Raw genomic sequence first — 19,954 nt, 5'->3', positions numbered from 1 at the left:
GATTCCCTCATAGCAAAACATTTTCCAAATACAAGATCATCCTCATGAGTCTGCTAGGAAGAGGAGAGATTGTTCTTATATTCTGTGAAAAAAGAACCTTCCAGATGACGTGTTTGTTATAGAATCATCCTGCTTTGTTTATGGGATTTTTCTTGGGAACATTATTTGCCACTTCTTTTACAATTTTCCCTATTAAAAAATCTTGATTGAAGAAAAGATGCCAAATACTCTGCAGTATCTTTGGCACCTCCAAGGGAATAGCTGTTTCAACCAGGCTGACCTTGTCTAAGGTGAGAAGATAAGCAGAGAAGGACCCATCTGAATATGAGAGTAGCAGGAAATACCAGCATGGTAGGCTAGGTTGGGAAGTCAAGAGGATCTTGGAAGACTTTCATGGCAAACCATTTCAGTACTGTCAAACAAACAAGCCTTACATGGATGTTTACTGTAGGTGATATTACCTGCATCTAGCTCAAAGAAAATCTAGGGAAAAGCAGCAGATTTAGAAAAGAATTCTAGGCAAATCAAGGTCAACTTGTCAAAAGAAACTGGTATCATTATGGTACAAAGTGAAAACATGTTTTAAACTTGCTCAGGTGCTTCAGGTGCCTCTAAATATCTTATTTTGCAGTATTTTTACCATGAATATTTTATATTGTTGCTTTTCTCCTGCTTTTTGTTTCAAAGGTTTAATTGCATAATCTTTTTCTTAACATTCTAAAGGGTACACTGAAATCTTTCTAAAATAGCAATCCAAAGAAAACCATTTATATATAAAATAAAATATTGTTTCTGTAGCAGGTATTGAAACTGAAAAACAAACATTTGTATGGCACACAGCTGAAGATGATGTAAGAATAACAACTTTTCTGATAAAACTGAATCTCTTCTGAACTGCCAGGGCAATTGGTCAAGGAGGATACTGTTCTTGAATCAAGTTACAGTCATAGGTTAGACAATATTGTCATCTTGTCAAACAATAGAAAGTCAAATAAGAAATCAGACGTTTTTTCCTAGTCCCTTAAGGAAAAGAAAGGTATCATCTCCTGATAACTCTTCATACATTTTTCAATGAATCACCACCACCTGGTTCTCTGTAACTGAATTAAAATAATACCCTAAAGGCATACTCATACACAATTAATTGTTGAATTGAAGAATGCCTTTTATGCTAGAGTAGCCGATAGAAATCTTTGTTTTATTTTTTTGTACTTTTATCATAGTTCCTGAATCAGCGTTAACGAGTTATGACATGATGTTCAAGTCACTTAAATTAGATCCTATTATGTAGAGACATCATCTAAGAAACCTAAAAAGCCTGGGAGAATTTTAAAAAGATCCCTCGATTTAAAAGTTAATGAATAAGTGCAGAGAGAGAGAGAGAGAGGGAGAAAAGAGAAAGAAAGAGAGAGAGAATGAAATAGACATTAGTTCCCAATTGCCACCTGAATTTTCAAGACTGAGTATTAAATTTTCTAGCACATTTCATATTATCGAAAAGTTAAGAACACATTTCTCCAAAGCCTGATCATTGGGTTTAGTATAACCATTAATGCAAAAAGAATCTAAAACTGCAAAGTCTAGCCACGTATGTTCGTTTCCACTAGGATTAAGGATGAAGAAGGAATTTTTCCATAATCTCTATTTTCAAAAACACATCCAATGAAATATATTTAACACTGATAATCTGGGTTGTCATAAAGTAAAATTCTAAAAGTTATTTTCTGTAGATTTGATTTGGGCTGCTATCTTATGCGCACTAACATGAAGAAGAGAAATGATTTCATTTGGACTGCAAGTTGATGTGATTTGCCCTGCTCAGAACAATGTTATATGGACTAGAATATAGTTACTGATCAGATTTTGAATTTCATGGAATTTGACAACCCAGCATCAGCTAAAAAATTCTATAACGATGCATGCTTTATAATACAATATGTTACAAAATGCAGGCCTTGTGAGAACATCAGATTCTTAGTAACTGTCAGCCCTTTGAGGGAGTCCAGACAAGAAGCACAAACTGTGAGTACTAACACTACCGCTTTTGTAAGGTTATAGTAAGAGAATCTTGCAAGGCTGAAAACACATCTCCTGTCCCTCACTTTTACTTCCCAGAAAACTAGGGAGGGACCCTCCTGAGATGCTTCCCACATCCTCTTTCCTTCTGTGGTCTAAGATATCTTTTGCATGATGGTTGTCTAGGCTGTGGCTCTTCCCCCTGTCTCCCAAGGTCATTCTCACAGTCCATTGCAATAACTTAAGCTAATATATTCAAAATACATCTGCAAAATATTGTTTGTGTTTTGAATGTATTTGAAAATGTGAATAAAATACTGCTGTGGCTTTCAAAAAGAAATGACTTAAAAATCATGAGACACATTTTCAAGTTGCAACAGGAATTGGTAAGTCTCATGGATACTCTGTGCAAGTTAGCTTTTGAAGTGTTAAGCTTAATCAGATCATATAGCCAGATTTTTCATGTCTTGGTATTTCCCTGATGTTGGAATAGCCTTGTCTACTCCCCCTCCTCATTCTGTCTGAGTCTGATGCCAGAATATTAATCATACAATTTATTTATATAATCACATGTTATACATCTATTTTATTTATGTTACTACAATAGAAGTGATGAAGGTTAGAATAATTTAAAACAGAAATTTTTAACACCAACAGAGATGTAGCTGTGATGTACAGATGCACAATTCTGCTCCCGTTGTCTTAGAGAAGGTAGAATATCAAATCTGCTTTGAGACTGAGGTTCTTTGCTTCCAGGAGATTTCTGGCTATATAGTGTAAAAGCTCAAGAATGATAAGCAATGCTTGTAATATCTGCTTGTTAGTGTAAGAATGATCAATTCATTCTGCAATCATGCATAGCCCTATTTGATAGTATCTGTAATGGTATGTGGGAATGACCTTGGGAGACAGGAGGGAGAGCTGCACACAGGACAATGGCATGTAAAAGATGTCTCAGCCTAAAGAAGTGGAAGGGCATGGGAAACATATCAGAAGAGACCTTCCCTAGTTTTCTGGAGGGTAAAAGGAAAAGAGGAGAGAAATACTTTCAGTCTTGCAAGATTCTGTTAATGTAACCTCACAATAAAGATAGAGCAAGTACTCCTGGTTGTATCTCTTGACTGGATGACCTTGCAGGGCTAACATCATCCTTCTCAAAGAAGATGCCTCAACAATCAACTATGTCCCCTATGTCAGGATAGTTCCTTTCCCAAACCCCTATTAAAGTTACATTTTAATATCCTGCCTCATGAAGAGGTTTTGAAAAGACTGTGCAGCATAACCTTGAGTTGATCAATTGAAGCTTCCAATAGAATATAAACTGTTTACACATATGCAAATACAGGCAATGCAATTCCACAGTGCAGCTTAAGCTCCCAGATGTTTAAGCCACCTTCAGACATTCCAGTCCACATTGCAGAGGGTGGGGAATGGGGATGGGTTGGTGCTCAGTCTGGGCCATGGCCACTGCAAGAACTGAATGGTTATGCTTCTTGCTTTTCCCATCCATTCAGGGAAGGCAAGGCGAAGAGCCAGTTGGGTGTAGCGGTTCAGGTGCTGGGGGAAAATGGAAGACAGGGAGACAGCTGAATGGCTCTGGGCCAGTGGCTCTCTCTCCGCCCAACCAACCTCACAAGGTTGCTGTGTTGGGAAAAATAGGAGATGGGAGCATTATGTACACCATCTGGAGTGGCATAATATAAAGGCAGGATATAAAGCCCTCTCTCCTAGGGTTCCGGAAAGCTTTGAAAACCTGGCTTTGGTTCCAGGCCTGGGGTTGATGTTTATTAATTGTCGAAGGTCCCTGTTTTGTTTTGTTGATGTTTTTGTTTATTCGATTATTTTAGTCTGGGCTGTCTGTCTGACTGACTTAATGTTTTAGCTGTATTTTTTCCCCCTAGTTTTGTACACCACCTAGAGTCCATTGGAGTTGGGTGGCCAATAAATTTAAAATCATCATCATCGTCATCATCATCATCATCATCATCATCATCATCATCATCATCATCAATATTTGAGTTCATGGATGCCTTCACACCTCTTCCCCTATTATCTCCGTTGATACCAAAGCAGATTCTTTCTTTTCCTTCCCCTCTTTATTGTGGCGTCATTGCTCTGATGCTACAATAATCAAAGGAAGAGGCAAACAAGTTGTTCTTTTATTCCTAAATTCTTCTGTAGGGCCAAGGAAGCTTCATAGCAAGGAAGAATTGGTACAGGTAGTCCTCGTTTAATAACCACTCGTTCAGAGACCATTCAAAGTTACAACGGCACTGAATGAGTGGTACTTATGACTGTTCCTCATAGTTGCAGCTGTTGCAGCATCCCCATGGTCACGTGATCGTGATTCGGGTGCTTGGCAACTGGTGCACACTTATGATGGTCGCAGTGTCCCATGGTCAGGTAATCGCCATTTGTGACCTTTGCTGCTGGCTTCTGACAAGCAAAGTCAGTGGGGAAGCTGCCAGGAGGTTACAAATGGAGATCATGTGACATCACGCCTAACAACTGTGCAGGATTTGCTTAATGACTGCAGCCAGAACTGCCACAACACCCGCCATAAGTCAGTGAGGTTACATGACGTCATGCTTTATGCCCACACTGCTTAGCAACAGAGTTGCCAGTCCCAATTACTGTTGTTAAGTGAGGACTACCTGTACTTCAGGATCCTAGGAACAAAGTAACAATGTTCCAATTTTAAGATTTGAAAAAAAAAGGGGGGGGAAGGAAAGGGAACGGAAGCTTTGCAGCACTGGGGACAGGGCATAGTAAAGCAAGAGAAATATGGAAAGGGTGTCCATTGGGCGAACAAAGGGTTGAATGGAGTCTGAACTTCTATGATGCTTCATTCATTTAACAGGCCATCATTGGATCAACTGCAAAAATGTGGAGAAGATGGCAGCCTGGCAGCCCAGAATAAAACGGCTGCACAGGGAAGCAACCCATTCTTGGAGGGGAGAAGGCATGCCAGTCTCTGCAGCCAGAACTGGGGTTGCCTCCAGATTGAAGCAAAGCACTACAGACTGCCTGCTCTGAAGGGGAAACAGAAGTGTTAAACTGAAGGTTGAAAACACGGCTGCAGAATGCATTTGAAATGAGCTGGGAGTGGAGGAGGATGCCATCATCCATCCCTGCACTCAGGGAATGAAGGACCAAGCAGAAAGGGTGGATCTGCCCACACACTTGATAGAAGAAAGAACCGAACTGCTGACCCCAATAAATCTATTACTGCTTGTATGATACAACAAAAATAATATCAGCATAACATAGTCCTGAAGGCTGGCTAACTTTTAAGGCTATCTTGCTCAGCAGTCTAAGGATGATCCAGCCCTGGCCCCCATTTCTCTCCATTTCAGTTTCCACTTCCATATGAACTTTCCCTCACTTCATCCCCTTCTTCGTTCCCTTGGTCTCCTATCAAGCAATGCCACTCCTTCTTCCTCTCATGTCTCTACATTTTGAAGAAGTTCAAGTCTGCTGCAGAGAAGACTTGCAGCCATGCCTGACACTTGTATTTCTCAGAAGGGTTTCTAAAGAGCAGAAGAGATCTCGGGGAACCTCTTGCACTGGAGCCCTCAACTGGGGCCAAGGGGCCCAGCCTCAAGGAGCAACTCCTTAGGGCCCAGTAATATGACCTAATCAAACTAATAAGGCCTATTAGCAAACCAATGAGACAACAACATGAAGTGCTCATGCTGCAGAAAAGCAAGAATGGGGATGCAAGAATGCAAGAATAAGCCTTATGGCTTATTCTATATGGGAAATGTTACCTGGGAATAGTTCTGAGTTCACCAAATCCAAGATAGGCAAACAGCAACATGGGTAAGAAAAAGTCTGCGAGCTCTATTCAGGATTGGAATTCAGCAATGGGGCATATTATTAATTCATAAAAATTAAAATTAAGCCTTGGGTGGAGAAAGGCACAACAGAAAGGCAACATTCACCAAAAATTTAGAGCAGTTGAATGCATGAGCTAAAGCAGAAGGAACAAAGATTTTACTAAGCGGGATTTAGAGCCTGTGAAGCAAGGGGGCCACAATTGCTCTGTGCATGGGGTGCTGGGGACTGCATCCCAAACAGTAAGCAAAGGCAAAATAAGTAATTCAATTTGATTTAATTTACACTTAAATTTAATAAATGTTAAATCAAATTAACTACTGTGTATGATTATTCTCCACCAATTGCATCGAAGTAAAAAACCCCTAGTAGTAACATTTTAATTATCCCAGTGAAATCATCTCCAAAGCCACAAGATTCTGAGTCCAGCAGCTCTCTCTTTGAGCATTATGGTGATAAGCCAGGAAAAGGAATAGGAAGATTTTTTTTCTTTTTTCTTTTTCTTTTGATGATGTTACAAGCCACTCTGATACCAGTTCCATTCTTGAACTGAAAGCCTAAAAGAACACAATTCTGGTGTTATATGGTACCCCATAATGCTAATTGACACTGAATAGTAATCTAAGTAAGTAATCTTCCTCCCACCCAAGATAAAATGCTACTTACCAGTACAATACTTCAGTTTCAGAAAATTATAGCAACTAAAGTTTGCTGTCCCCAACAGCATTTCCAACCCTGCCACAGGCATGATTCTAGAGGTACAGATGTCTTTATTTAGGGTTAAAGGTTGTGTTAAGAACAGTCAGTGTTAGATTTCCCAGGCTGGGTTTCCCTTCTTTCCTGTTGAAAGTCACCAGCCAGTGGAAAAACATCCACTAATCACTGTAATTGAAATAGGATGGTTGTGGAGCTGGGGGAAGAAGTGAGTTTTGATTACCAGCTATCAACTGATAGTTGGGCTCTTTTTGGACATGGGCTTAGCACTATTCCAGAAGAGCACTAAGCCTGTGTTCAAAAGGAGCTCAAACAGAGCTGACAGGCATGGGAAGTGTAGCTCCAGGAAGCTGCAGAAAAAAAGCCATCATTCTCTTTTCCCCACTTCACCATGCAGTCCTCCACTTCCATTGGACAGGGTGACATAGCTGGCTGAGCCCAGGGATTGGGAGCTCTGGGGCACAATAGAGGGAGAGGCTGACTTGGAGGTACTGGATTCTCCCACTGGCCAATGGGAGGGACTTGAGGGAAGGGGACATTCGTGCACAAGCCGAGAGTTGCCAGTAGATCTGACTGATCTGACTCCCTAATCACCTAACTTGACCACCAACAGAATGGTTGGTGAAACATATCAGATTGCCCTCATCCCCCAAAATGTGTTGATATAAGGGGGAAATCACTATTTTAACACTATCACAGCTAAGGGCAACTTTAGACCACCTTGGTTATGGACAGGATCAGATGAAGGCAGCGACATGAGGAAAGAAGAGGTGGCTGGGATATTTTTCTTCCGTCATTAAAAACAAGTCAGAAAAGGCTAGTAGGGAACCTGCAGGAAGGCACACAAGTTTAGGATATAAAAATGATCATTTGATCCTCAGTTATGAATGGCTTGGGGGGACTTAGCTGTCTGTGAGTGTCACAATATAAGTGAAATTCTTGAAGAGTTGTGCAGTCTATGTAAATGAATAAAATGGGCCATACCAACCCAGACATATTGTTTCTAAACAAAGCCCTGCAGCTTTGATTGTATTCAGCATGCAAGACCTGTGCACAGCTCCATTTTCACAGCCCCAATAACTTATTTATATTTACCCCATTAAGCTCCCTATCTCCTGGAACAGCATTGTAGTCTCAAGGTCTAATTTATGGTCCCATTGGTGCCATGAGGGTAGGATTTAAGGGCAAAAACCTAGGACCCCCCTAAGTCAAGGAGGAATTGCAATAGATCAGGATTTTATTTATTTATTTATTATTCACATTTCTATTACCGCCCATCTCCCCCAAAAAGGGAAGTGAATGAAGACATGCATTTTACTATCAAAAGGAAGGAGTGGGTAGACACTATAAAACCTTCAAGGCTAGAGCCTCAAATGATGTAACTTAACCACTGGTTAGCCATCTCTGGTCTGTGGTAAGGAGAACTGGAAAAATCACTTGCTTCCCAGCAGGGATGGCTCCTGCAGGTTTAACAACAGAGTCTTTGCCAAGCCAAGGAGCAGAGGCAGCTTTTTCTCAGCAAACCCCAGAAAGACAGCAGCCAGCCATGCAGACCAGGATGGTCAAAGTGCAAGGTCATCCTCTCAGTAGAAGTCAAATGCCAAGCCTCAATTATTTCCATTTTGCCTGACTTGTCTTCTGTTACACCACAGTCTTTAAATAGAGTTCCTACCTGTCTCCCTACTAATAGTTATGGGTCTGTCTTACCACTCGTGGACTCAGGAGAGGGCAGTGTTGCTTTTCCTCCGTTCACCACCTCAATAGCATTTTTGAAGAATGAGGTGCCCTGCTGGTGCCTGGTCTTTGAAGCAGTTGTCTAAGGGACTTTAGGGGAAGGACTGCAAACACAACAGATTTAGCATGTTTTGAAGAAATGTACATTTCCACCTAAAGACCACCCCTCAGGTATAGAAACTCCAGAGACTGATGTTATCTCACTGTGCAATAATCATCATCATCTTCTTCTTCATCAGCATCAGCATCCTGTATGCATGTTGTAAATCTAGCAGATTTTCGTTTCATTTCTTTTATTTTACACATTTATTCTACAGTGTTTAATGTTGTTGTTCAGTCGTTAAGTCGTGTCCAACCCTTTGTGACCCCATGGACCAGAGCACGCCAGGTCTCCACTGTCTCCTGGAGTTTACTCAGATTCACGTTCATTGCATCAGTGATACTATCTAACCATCTCATCCTCTGCCGTCTCCTTCTCCTCTTTTGAAACAGTGTTTAATACTTTTTTTATTTACACATGATTTGATTTTGGCTTATTTTAATCAGTCTCATGAGAGTTAGCAGGCTTTGTCTATAACACAGCAGTGAGGACTAGAAGCACACTCAGTATTTCAAAATAAATTGTTTGCCCAATATCTGATGCCCTGTGGAACTGCAGCATAAGCACATCGCTGACCAGCTGCGATCAATTCAGGCTTTCCTCTGCTTCTCCCAGAACTCCAGCAATAAAACTCTCATGGTGTTTACACTTAGCTATGCTTTCACCTTAAAAACTTGTAATCTGAATCCTTGATCTGTCTCCTGACTTATGCAGCTAAATGCCTTGATGTTATTTATTTATGAAACGTATGTCTATGCTGCTGCAGTCCAAAAGACTCTAGGAAAAGGTGCAAGTTAAACAGCCACCGTAGAAAATAAAAAACTTCTAATATAACAGAGAAAAAGTAAAACTGTACCAAGTTAGATGAAGATAAATAAGAGTAGACAAGGCAGCTTTCACATCCAGGGAAAGCCGTCTGGAACAGCTTGGTCTTCAAGAGTTTCTGAAAGACCAGTGAAGAGGGAACATGCTGATCTCCATGGAGAGGCTGTTCCACAACATGGGAGTTGCTGCAGAAAAGCTGTGCTTACCTCAAAAGTGTTGGATTTGCAGCAGTTTTGATATAACTGGTTGGGCTAGTATTGAATGGAATGGGTGGTCCTGTGGGCATGAAGAAACTCAAAAGGTCATCATGAATGGACCCTTTGCTCCACACCTTTTTTTTTTTTTTTTTGTGGTCCTGCAAGCTTCCTTCTCCCACAATCACTTAAAATTGGTGGTACAATCTCTTGCTATCTTGAGACAGGAAACACAGAAAAAGCTAGGTTTCCAGAGCAGGAATGGCTAAGTCATTACCTCTTCCAGTCAATCAATTCACCTTTTAATGACTGAACCATTTTTCTTTCTTTCCACCAGCCACTCTCTCCCACAGTCCCAAGATACTCTACAAGTCTCTTCTTCAAGCCATCAGGCAGTGGAAATAAGCTGCAACATTGCATCACAGGAGGTCCAACTTAATAACTGGGTTTACAGCTCCTGCTAAGGCATGGCTTGCTTAGCATAGTTAATTGAATAAGCCACAATTGGCTGGGTTCATGCAACCATAAACCATGATGAGTGGGATGTCACAATAAGCATAGATGAAACCAGATCAAAGCATTACTTCTTACACCAGCCAGGAACAAATGTGTAGTTACTTGCACATTTTTACAAGTCACTGTGTAAAAATTTGTCAGCTCTGCTCCACTCAGCAAGCATCTGTCTTTAATGTTGAAAGTATGTAATCTTTCCTGTCAATTGGAAATTCCCAGCAGGAAATCTCTGACTCTGCAATTTTGCATTTGTTATTATTAATTCTGCCAGACTTTTGAGATAATCAAATAAAACTCATATAAAAATCTCCCCTGACTACATCTTCTTTCTGCATAGCTGGTTCATCTTTCATCCCTGCCCATCTCATAATTCATCATATTTGTATTTTGAAAACGTTATGCCCTCAAATGAAACCAGGGAGTGGATAAAAAAAAAAATCAAAGCAGCAAATAGAGTTATTGGAACAGTACATGGAATGATTGTACTTGGAGTATATATTTCTACATAAGAAAATAAATCATTTTTTCCCTATCAAAGAAAGTAGTGAAAACATCCCTTTAAGTGTATGTTTCTGACAAACTAACTTTAAAATATATTGATATAAATACACTATAATATTTATTTCTAAAACCACCACAAATTTTCAACTGTAATAAATCATATACTGTCATTTGCTCCCATTAATTATTTGTGAATGTTTGTCTCACATTTCTGTTTCACTGATGTCCTTTGATTGTCCATTGTTAACTTTAAATTCCAGAATCATTGGGTACAGGATCTTTTGCTGTTACTGTAATGAAACTCTGACCCTATTGTCCTTACCATTAGCAGGCTCTAGTTTCTACCCTACTTTCTCACAAAGCAAAACATCCCACAAAGCAAAACTTGCCCCCTTTTCTCTCTTATTCAAAGTGGCCCAAAGAGGCAAGATAAGGAAAGTTTTAAGGGCTTACTGAACAAGGATGATCATTTGGGCAAATTTTCAGATTCCTGTCCTCTGATTACACTATCTGAGTTCATGTTTGGTTTAGCTTTTCAGTTCTGCTGGAGTAGTAAGATAAACGTATCTTACGCCAGCTCACCCATAAGCTTCAAAATGTGGGGTTGGAGATTCCTAGAAACCCCTCCTTGCCAGGAAGGGCAACCACAAAAATTGTCGCTCTCAGGAATTTGTAAGCAGAGGAGACAAACCACAGATTTCTTCCTTCTTGCAATAGGAAGAGGAAATGGTACACCCGGGTCATCCCAAATGTGATTGGGTATCCGTGTCATGCTGCAGGTGGGAAAGAAGACATGACCACAGGAAATAACTGGTTTCCCAAGCAGGAGACATTCTCTGTTGCAATATTCTATATACAAACCCACTGAAATCAAATATTTGCTTTGATAAACATGCAGGGAATTTTTAGCCTTACAGGAGCAAGGCCATCACTTTAAGTGATATACTGCCATGAAGTCTGTATTAACACTTTTTTCTGAGTATGTTAGCCGGAAAGGGAGAGCGTGCGGTCCTTCAGACGTTGCTGAAATATTGACCAAAGCTGAATTATACTGAGTTCTGGTTCAGAGACATCTGAGGGGTATTTGCATTAATCTTCCTTTAGGCATTTTAACTGTAAAACTGCACCAATTGGAAACAGTGTATGATGTATAATTAGATTATTATTATTTTTTTTGGTGCTTTTGAGTCAGTCTTGACTCCTAGTGACTGCCTGGACAAGTCCCTGCAGTTTTCTTGTCAAGGTGGTTTGCCGTTGCCTCTTTTCTAGGGCTGAGAGAAAGTGACTGGCCCAAGGTCACCCACCTGGCTTTGTGCCTAAGGTGGGACTAGAACTCACAGCCTCCTTGGTTTCTAGTCTTTAACCACTACACCAAACTGGCTCTCCTTTTTAGATACAAGGAAATGAAAGTATGCAAGAGAGTCTGCTATAAATGAGACGTGGAACTCACTGTATGGATTTTAATTATACATAAAATGGTTTAATTCTTCAGTAGACTATTTTATGCACATTTTCAATTACCTGCAGATAAAGACACATTTATCTCTAAAATATACAATCTACTCTCCTAAAATCAGCATAACAGTTTGTTTCTTTGTTTATTTAAGGAATTTATCAAAGCACCCCACTAATAATTTGTGACTCTGGCAGAGTACATTTTTTAAAACCCACAATTAACTAAAAAGATAAATACAATATAAAACCAAGATATCAAAACATGATCAACACATAGCCAAAGCTGGGTATAGCTAAAACAGGACCTTTTCTGGAAGGCCCTGAAGATGTGGGACCCCAGGTTGCTATGGAGCCAATCAAGTGGTTGATTTGAGTGTATTTGTTGCCACTGTGGGGTGTGTGTTTTGTTTTGTGGATTTTAATTCTGTAAGCCACCTGGAGTCACTGTGTATGAGTTGGGTGGCCATATAAATTTGTTCAATAAATAATAATAATAATAATAATAATAATAATAATAATAATAATAACAACTCATTTTCACCACAGAATTCACTCAGCTACCATCTTGATCCAATACCTGGGAGCAAAGCCAGTCCTCACAGCTACACCGAAAGCTAATAGAATCAGGGCTACCTGAACTTCAGGGGTGGGGGGAGCTTGTTCAAAAGGGCAGGCACAGCAACAGAGAAGGCCCATCTTCAAGGTTCCATTACATGACACTGTTTCAAAGAAGGGACCTGAAGGATGCCCACCCTGTTCAGTCTTATGGGATGGTCATAAGTAACAGGAAATGGGTGGTCCTGTAAATAACCCAGCCCTGTGCCATGTAGGTCTTGATAAACAGAATCCTGAATCATATCTAAGAGTCTGCCAGGAGTCAGTGCAGCTTGTGGGGTAACATAGGTGTATTGAGGTGTGCCAATTGCTACTATACGGCTGCATTCTGGACCAGCTGCAGCTTCTGGATCATCTTCATAGCCAGTCTCATTTACAGTATGTTGGAGAAATTGAACCAGGAGATGATTAAAGTGTGAATGACCATTAACAAGACCTCCTGATCCAGAAATGGATGCAATTGCCATACAAGATGGAGTTGTGTGAAGCTTCCTTTCCATTACAACTGCCATCTTCTCTTTAAGCAGGAGTTGGGTCCAGAAGGACTTCCAAATTGTGCACTAGCACTGAACCAAATTGTGCACTAGCACTGAACCAATTGTGCACTAGCACTGAACCAAAGTTCCACCCAGAACCAAAGGTGGAAAATCCCCAGATCCTTGGGGGACAAAAATTGAGTAACTTGGTCTTGCTAGAGACAAATCAAAGCCCATTTTTCCCCATCCAAACTCCCACAACCTCCAGACATTGGGGGAAAAAATTAGACAACATCTTGGGAGCAGAGATGTTCATCAGCATAATGATGGTTGACAGATGACCTCACCCAGTAGCTTCATATAGATGTTAAACAAGTGTGGAGAGAGTGGACCCCTGAGGCACCTGACAAAGGAGAGTTCTTGGGCTCAGAGCTCAGAGAAACTCTGTGAGACTCTATCCACAAATCTGGAATAATCCTCACAGCAGCACTGCAGGGTCTTCCCTGGTCCCTCCCTACACAAGAAGGACCTGGTCACTTTGTCACTTTGAATAAGGCTACTGGCTGGCAATCTGCAGATGGTCAAATTTCATTGCTCTTATCACCACAATGGATTCTTAACAAAGGCTCATACCCATGCTTGGTCTGGTTTATTCTTTGTCTTCCACCAGCAGCAGTTTAGGCTTTTGCCATTTCAACTCCTGGAGCTCTATTGGAAACTAGTAGGCTCTTTGGGATCCACAGAGCATGTCTATGCAAGTGCAAACAACTCCAAGGCCAGTTATTCCATACAGTGACTATGGCCTCAATTGAATCAGGCACCAGGACCTTTGGACAGCTGTAAGCTCTCTCTCTGAAACTCAGCTGAGTCCAACAGGTGTCTGGGCCAAACCAATCAAATAGAACCCTCCTCCATGCAATGCAGAGCAGCCACAGAAATCTCCAAGGCTAGTGATCTGTCCATGATAAGGGATTAACAGTGACACCCCCAGTTCCAGATCATACTCCCACTGCCCCAAGATAAAAAACAGGTACGGCACATGACCCCTCTGCATATCAGGCCCTGACAACCCCCCTAGGTGGACTAGACCTTAAAATCAGCTCTACAGGAAGGCTAAAACTACTTTTATTAAGATTGCTATAATAACAGAACCTTGCAAATCTGAGTGCACTGTACCTCCTCTTCCTTCTTATAGTTCAGTGAATTAGGGAGGTGTCTGTCTGAGACACTTCTGAATGCGATCTGGACATTCTGGACTTAAAAAGTGCTTCAGGCCCTTTTGCCTAGGCAACAGCTTCTGCATATCTCCATCAAGGTAATCTTCCTTACTCTCTACAGGGATCTGGATCAGGTCCATGGTTGTCCTAGTAGCCATGAATTCCCAAGCCACCTCCAACCTGTGCCCAGAGGTGGCAGATTGAAGTCCTCCAAGATCATAAGCCTAGGGAATTCCATTGCCAATCCAGCTGTATTATCCAGCAGAAGCTCAGGTAGGGAGGAAGCTGCACAGCAAGGAAGCTGGCAATCCTATCTGATCCCTAGAGCCCAATTTCACAAAGTCTTATATCTGGTTATCTGCAGAACAGCACCCCTGAGAGCCACAAGTGTCTCCCAGATAATCATAGCCATGTTCTTTGCTTGCGTATGTGTATTCAGTCATACAGTTAGGACCTTAAGACAACCTTTTCATTGTAAAGAACAGATGCATTTATCATTGCTCACAAGTGTCAGAGAACTGTAACAATAATTGGGTTTTTTTTAAAAAAAACAACACATTCTTCTGAATTTTGATTAATAAGATTTATTAAGAAAAAGGTATTGCATAAGAATTTTAATGAGTGCTTTTGCTTTCCCAATGGAACCTTATATACAGGCAATTCAATATTTTTAGCTTCTTGCTGGCTTTCTCCTGTCCTTTTGTTTAAGATAGGAGAGTTGTCTCTTCTGAGGTGGGCCAGCCTGCACCTGGATATTGTGTGAATCAGTGCTACTAGCCTCCTTATCAATGTGAGAAGTGACACTCACAGCAAATGTCCAAGTGCCCGAGGCAGGTGAAATGAACATACAGTAAATTACTAACAAGCACTTTATTATGAGATGTAGCGACAGCATTTCAGATCTTGAGAGCAACACACAGGACGCTTTCAGAGATGTTTGTTTAGGTGTCCCTAATGAAAGGATCAGGAACATGCAGCCTTCCAGATGCTGTTACATTGCAAATCTTATCATCCTTGACTGTTGGTCCTGCTAGTTCAGGCTATTGAGAGTTGCAGAACCAAAAGTTCCCCAGCTCTGTTCTAAAGGTACATCAGATTCAGAGTACAATCCATTTCAGAAACTGTTTGCAACACTGGAGTGAAAATAGTTCAGTCATCATTCTCTCCCTGCCGACTACCCAAGAGGGCTCAAGACATCAGTTTAATATTATTTTGGATCCTGACTGTTGTCTCAGTAAGACCTACCACCTAGTAGCCATCCCATCAACTTCCTGGTTAGAAGAAATGCAAAGCTTCTTTCCCCAACATGAAAAAGATCTGGATCCTGTTCCCCCAAATTGCCAAGATTTCTCCTGACCTGACCTTTCATTGCCAAGAGATTATTAAGTAGACATGTTTAAGCTGGTTAACAAATCTCTACTGAAGTCATTAAAATCCCATTATGCTTTAATTTTGTGAATAACGAAAAAAGAAAACTGGAAACATGATGATTCAGCTATGCGTTGAGCTTGAGTTTTAAGATTTTTTTTTAAAACAATGATGGCTTTTCTGTTTCTATGGTAGGGTTTTTTTTTTTTTTGGCAGACATCTATTTTGCCAAACTAAACGAAAAGCCAGGGGATTTGCAGTGCTCCTGTTAGCTAAATGCCTTCAAATGGGAATGTATAGAAGTATTAACTAGATTAATTCCCACCTTGGCATTTCCTTTTGTTCCCTGCTGTTTGGAGTTGAATCTGGTAACAACTGCAAATGTCTCTTTTTTATACAGACACGTGGAAAAGATGTCTGCACAAAAGGTCATACTAGACAGCACTGAAGAAAGTTCAAGTCTCTCATTAGCAGAACGTTTAAAACATCTTTGATCAGTCAGTGGTATTAACAAAAACAGAACATTTCCCACCAGGTTTAAAATAGAGGATCCATTCAGAAAACCGAGTAGGGAACTAAGATAGCAAGGTGGGTTTTTTTGTTTTTTTTTTGCACAACCGTGCAGAGCAGGACAACTGCGGAACACAGGATTTAACATTTGTCCCATTAAATCCAGAGTGTCTAACTGCCTGCTGAAACTTTGCAACAGACAACAGCAAGTTGATTCTGAAACTAGTAGGACTTTAGATGATTTTGTTTCTGTTGATGAGTGCGAAGAAGTGGCAAATATTTAGCTTGGAGTACTTACAAACTGCCTGGTACTTTTGTAGCAGTGGGACTTAAAAAGCAATCTGATCTAACCCATCTGAGAATATGGCACAGCTTTAGGACTATTCACTTTTTTGGGTTGGGGCCCAAACTGTGTCTCAAATCCAGGCCATCAATACAGCTCCTTTAGGTAATTGCTAATAATAGTAGGGAGGAGGAGGAGGAGGAGTTGATAAGGCAAATCCCAGACATGTGCCTAGAGAAGTATTCCAGTTTTCTTTTGGCTGATTATATGCCAAAGATGAGTGAAAGATTTGAGGTACTTCTAATCCTATTGTGTGCCTATACAATAGCTTACAGCATTAAAGGAGCCAACTTCTACAATAAAGGTTTTAGAAAATATAGTCTATCTAATACTGTGCCCAAATCTGCCTTGCAATTTTTCAAAAATATCTTTCTTGGCCAGAGGGGCATTTTTTCCTACATTATTCTAGGCATGCTTGAGAATTTCAGTTTTCTTTTGTTGGTGTTTCCAAGCTTATTATTAGAGGCGGTGGAAGCTGATACAGCAGATGCTGTTCTCCCTTTCCCCATTTTTCCCATTATTCTGAAGCTTCCATGGCTACCCAGACTTCTACTCTGACACAAGTCCATGGGAAGAGGTTCTCCATAATGTCCTCCCTTGAGATTTCATGATGGCATAGACCACTCACAGAACTGATGGTGCCAGTTTAGATGGCTTACACCTGCATTCTCCCTTCACCTATAGGAGCAAGGGTTTAGCTCTATGCACAGGAAGGGGGGAGGGGTGAATTTTGAAAAAAATTCTAAAGCTTGAGCTTGTAACAGGTAGAAAGAAAATCCTTGAGGTATGGAAGAGCTGCAGCCAAGACAACAGTCAGATAAAAGAAACCTGAGTCTGGGCCAGAACTGTAACCTGAGAGAGCATCTCAGACAAGACCCTCCCTAGTCCTCATGAAGATAAAGGGAGTTGGGAGGAAGCCCATTCAGACTTGCAAGATTCTGTTACTATAACCTCATATAATAGTAGTATTAGCATGCACAACTTTGGTTTCCTAGTCTGGTCTACCTTGAAGGGCTGATAGAATTCTTGCACAAACTTTTTTTTTTAAAGCTTTGTTCTGGTTTAATTGCTTGAAAATATTAGAAGCCTACCTTTGAACAATCCCAATCCAGATCTACCTAGGTCATGGGCCATCCATGCTTTCAAGATTGAGATATGAATGTCTCTGGAGAAGAAATCAGCCAGACTGCTACCTTCCATTAGACAGAGCAAGGAAATTGCTTCAGGCAATTGATTTGGGTATCGTGAAAAGAGAACATGTTTAAAATTATTTAGTGTAGGTTTACTGTATTATCTGACAGGTTGGGAGAGCAGATCGTTCAGGAAAGTTGAAGCTGGGGGAGGCATCTGATGCCACACCTCAGGGAGTTAAACTTGCTGGGGAATTCTGGGAGTTGAAGTCCACACACCTTGAAGTTGCAAAGTTTGAAAAACATTGCATTAGTAATTTGAAAAAAAAAATAGCTATTTTGTTTGTGCAGTAGTGCTACTAGCGTTCTAAAAAAACCCCATGTACATTCTACCAGCTTTATCTTTCAAAAATATTTCTAGACATTTATCCTTCTTTCATCCCCAGCAACTGAGAGATTTATGCCTCCTGATTTCTGGCTTAATACAGGAAAATGCTAGCAACATCTCCACCAAAGTATTGTTTTTATTCTGTACATTTTTAAAAATCTATCACAGCCACATTGGTTCATTTGGGGGATGGGGGGAGAGGACTGACCCAAATCCATAGCAAACAATAGCTTTTTGGGGATCATGGCTATTTTGATTTTGGGAAAGCTAGAGTATCTTAGGGATTCTATAGTATTACTAGTGGTTAGATGAATCTGGGATTTATGTGTGAGAGATTCCCATTAGACTCATATATGGCATAAGGAAGAAAACAATTTTTCTCAAACTGTATGGTCTAGTTTTAGGTTTTGGCATATTTTTTTACTTTACAGGATTTTTTACTTTTATCTCTGACAAGGTACTACATGACCTCTAGTGGTAACATCCTGCCATATGTTTTGTTTCCCCAAATAACACTTCTTTAAGCATTCAGCTGTGCAAATCCTTTGAAAAAGGTGTTTCATGATGCATGGGAGCACATACAAAGCATCTCTTTTTAAAATGGTAAAACAGTGGGATCTTGTTTCCAGGCTGGGCTTCTGAAACAGTCTCACAAGCTTGGGAAAAGACATGTCTGTCTTAACAATCTGAAAAGACTTGCTGGGTAGGCACACACTCCTTTGCATTACGAAGCATTTGTACAGCTCACAAGTAGTCTGTGAGAAAGTGACTGAAATACTTATCTTTGCCCAGAATTCTTTAAAGCATTCAGAAAGCTGGGGTCCATCTGTAAAGGACTATTAAGTAAAAGCTAAAACTGGAGGTCTATGTTTGGGGTGAATTTTTAGTAGATTACCTGCAGGGAATGTCAGATTTTGACATACTGAAGACAGAAATTGCTAGACTTTGGCACATAAGGAAATGATGGATATGGTCAATAGTTGCTATTTAAGAAGTGGATACTGATCCTGAGTCAAAAGTACTAGTAAGACAAACAACTGTGATTGACAACCTTAACAGAAAACAGGAAAATGGAAAATAGGAAAAGAAAAAACAAACAATTAATTCAGTGACAAGGAATGCCACTGCCAGATTAAAAAACAGTATTGCTGAGACAATCCTAGGAAAAAGCACATTTGTCTTAAGGTGTTGCAGACAAATGCCAGATTTGTGTTCTTGCACATGCTGGAGCACCTTCTGGAGAATGAATGTTGCACAGTCCCAGTTAACAGTGGCTGAAAGATTGACACTTCTTTAAAAATGGAAACTTGCATATTGTTATAGTCCTAATCCGTATCAGAGACATAAAGAGGGAGTAAAGAATCCAATTATGTTATTCCAAATAAATGAATCTGCGACATTGCATTCCCAGCAGATTAGATTTAAATTACAAAACCTGTTTTCTAAAAAAAGAGTTTGAGAAATCATGGAAACCATTCTTACAGCATGCTGCAGCCTAGCTTTACAGTCTGCACAAAACTGATGTTCTCTTTAAAAAATGTTTCAAACCACAGATTTTGGGGAGATGTTGCATCATAACCACCTAATCAAATTATCCTGTGACAAATACAAGAAAACAAAGGTTGGTATGATACATCAATGCCAGTGTTCATGAAAGATGTGGTTTACATGCTGACATACAACTTCAGAACAAAGGTTTCTAACAAGCACATTTTCAAGAAACATATGCGAACAGTTGGCAGCTGCTAGATGTTTTCAAAAAATCACCAGAGCTGGAGTTTGAACTGAACAAATCCCTGAATTACAGATTTATAATATACAAATACAGTTTTGTCCATAAGATGTTTTAGACAAGTCGCATTTCTGATGCTAACAGAATTTTTTGTACGAGGATATAAAGTCAGGTATTCCTGGTTCCAGAAAGCAGAAAGAAAAAAGCACAACTTTTAAAAAAATACGGAATAAAAACAATAATGTATTTTAAAACTATCTTAAATTAGTTGAATAATTAAGATGTT

This window comes from Candoia aspera, chromosome 5 (genome assembly GCF_035149785.1).
Source record: "Candoia aspera isolate rCanAsp1 chromosome 5, rCanAsp1.hap2, whole genome shotgun sequence".
NCBI lineage: Eukaryota > Metazoa > Chordata > Lepidosauria > Squamata > Boidae > Candoia > Candoia aspera.
Note: the sequence above shows the minus strand (reverse complement) of the source record.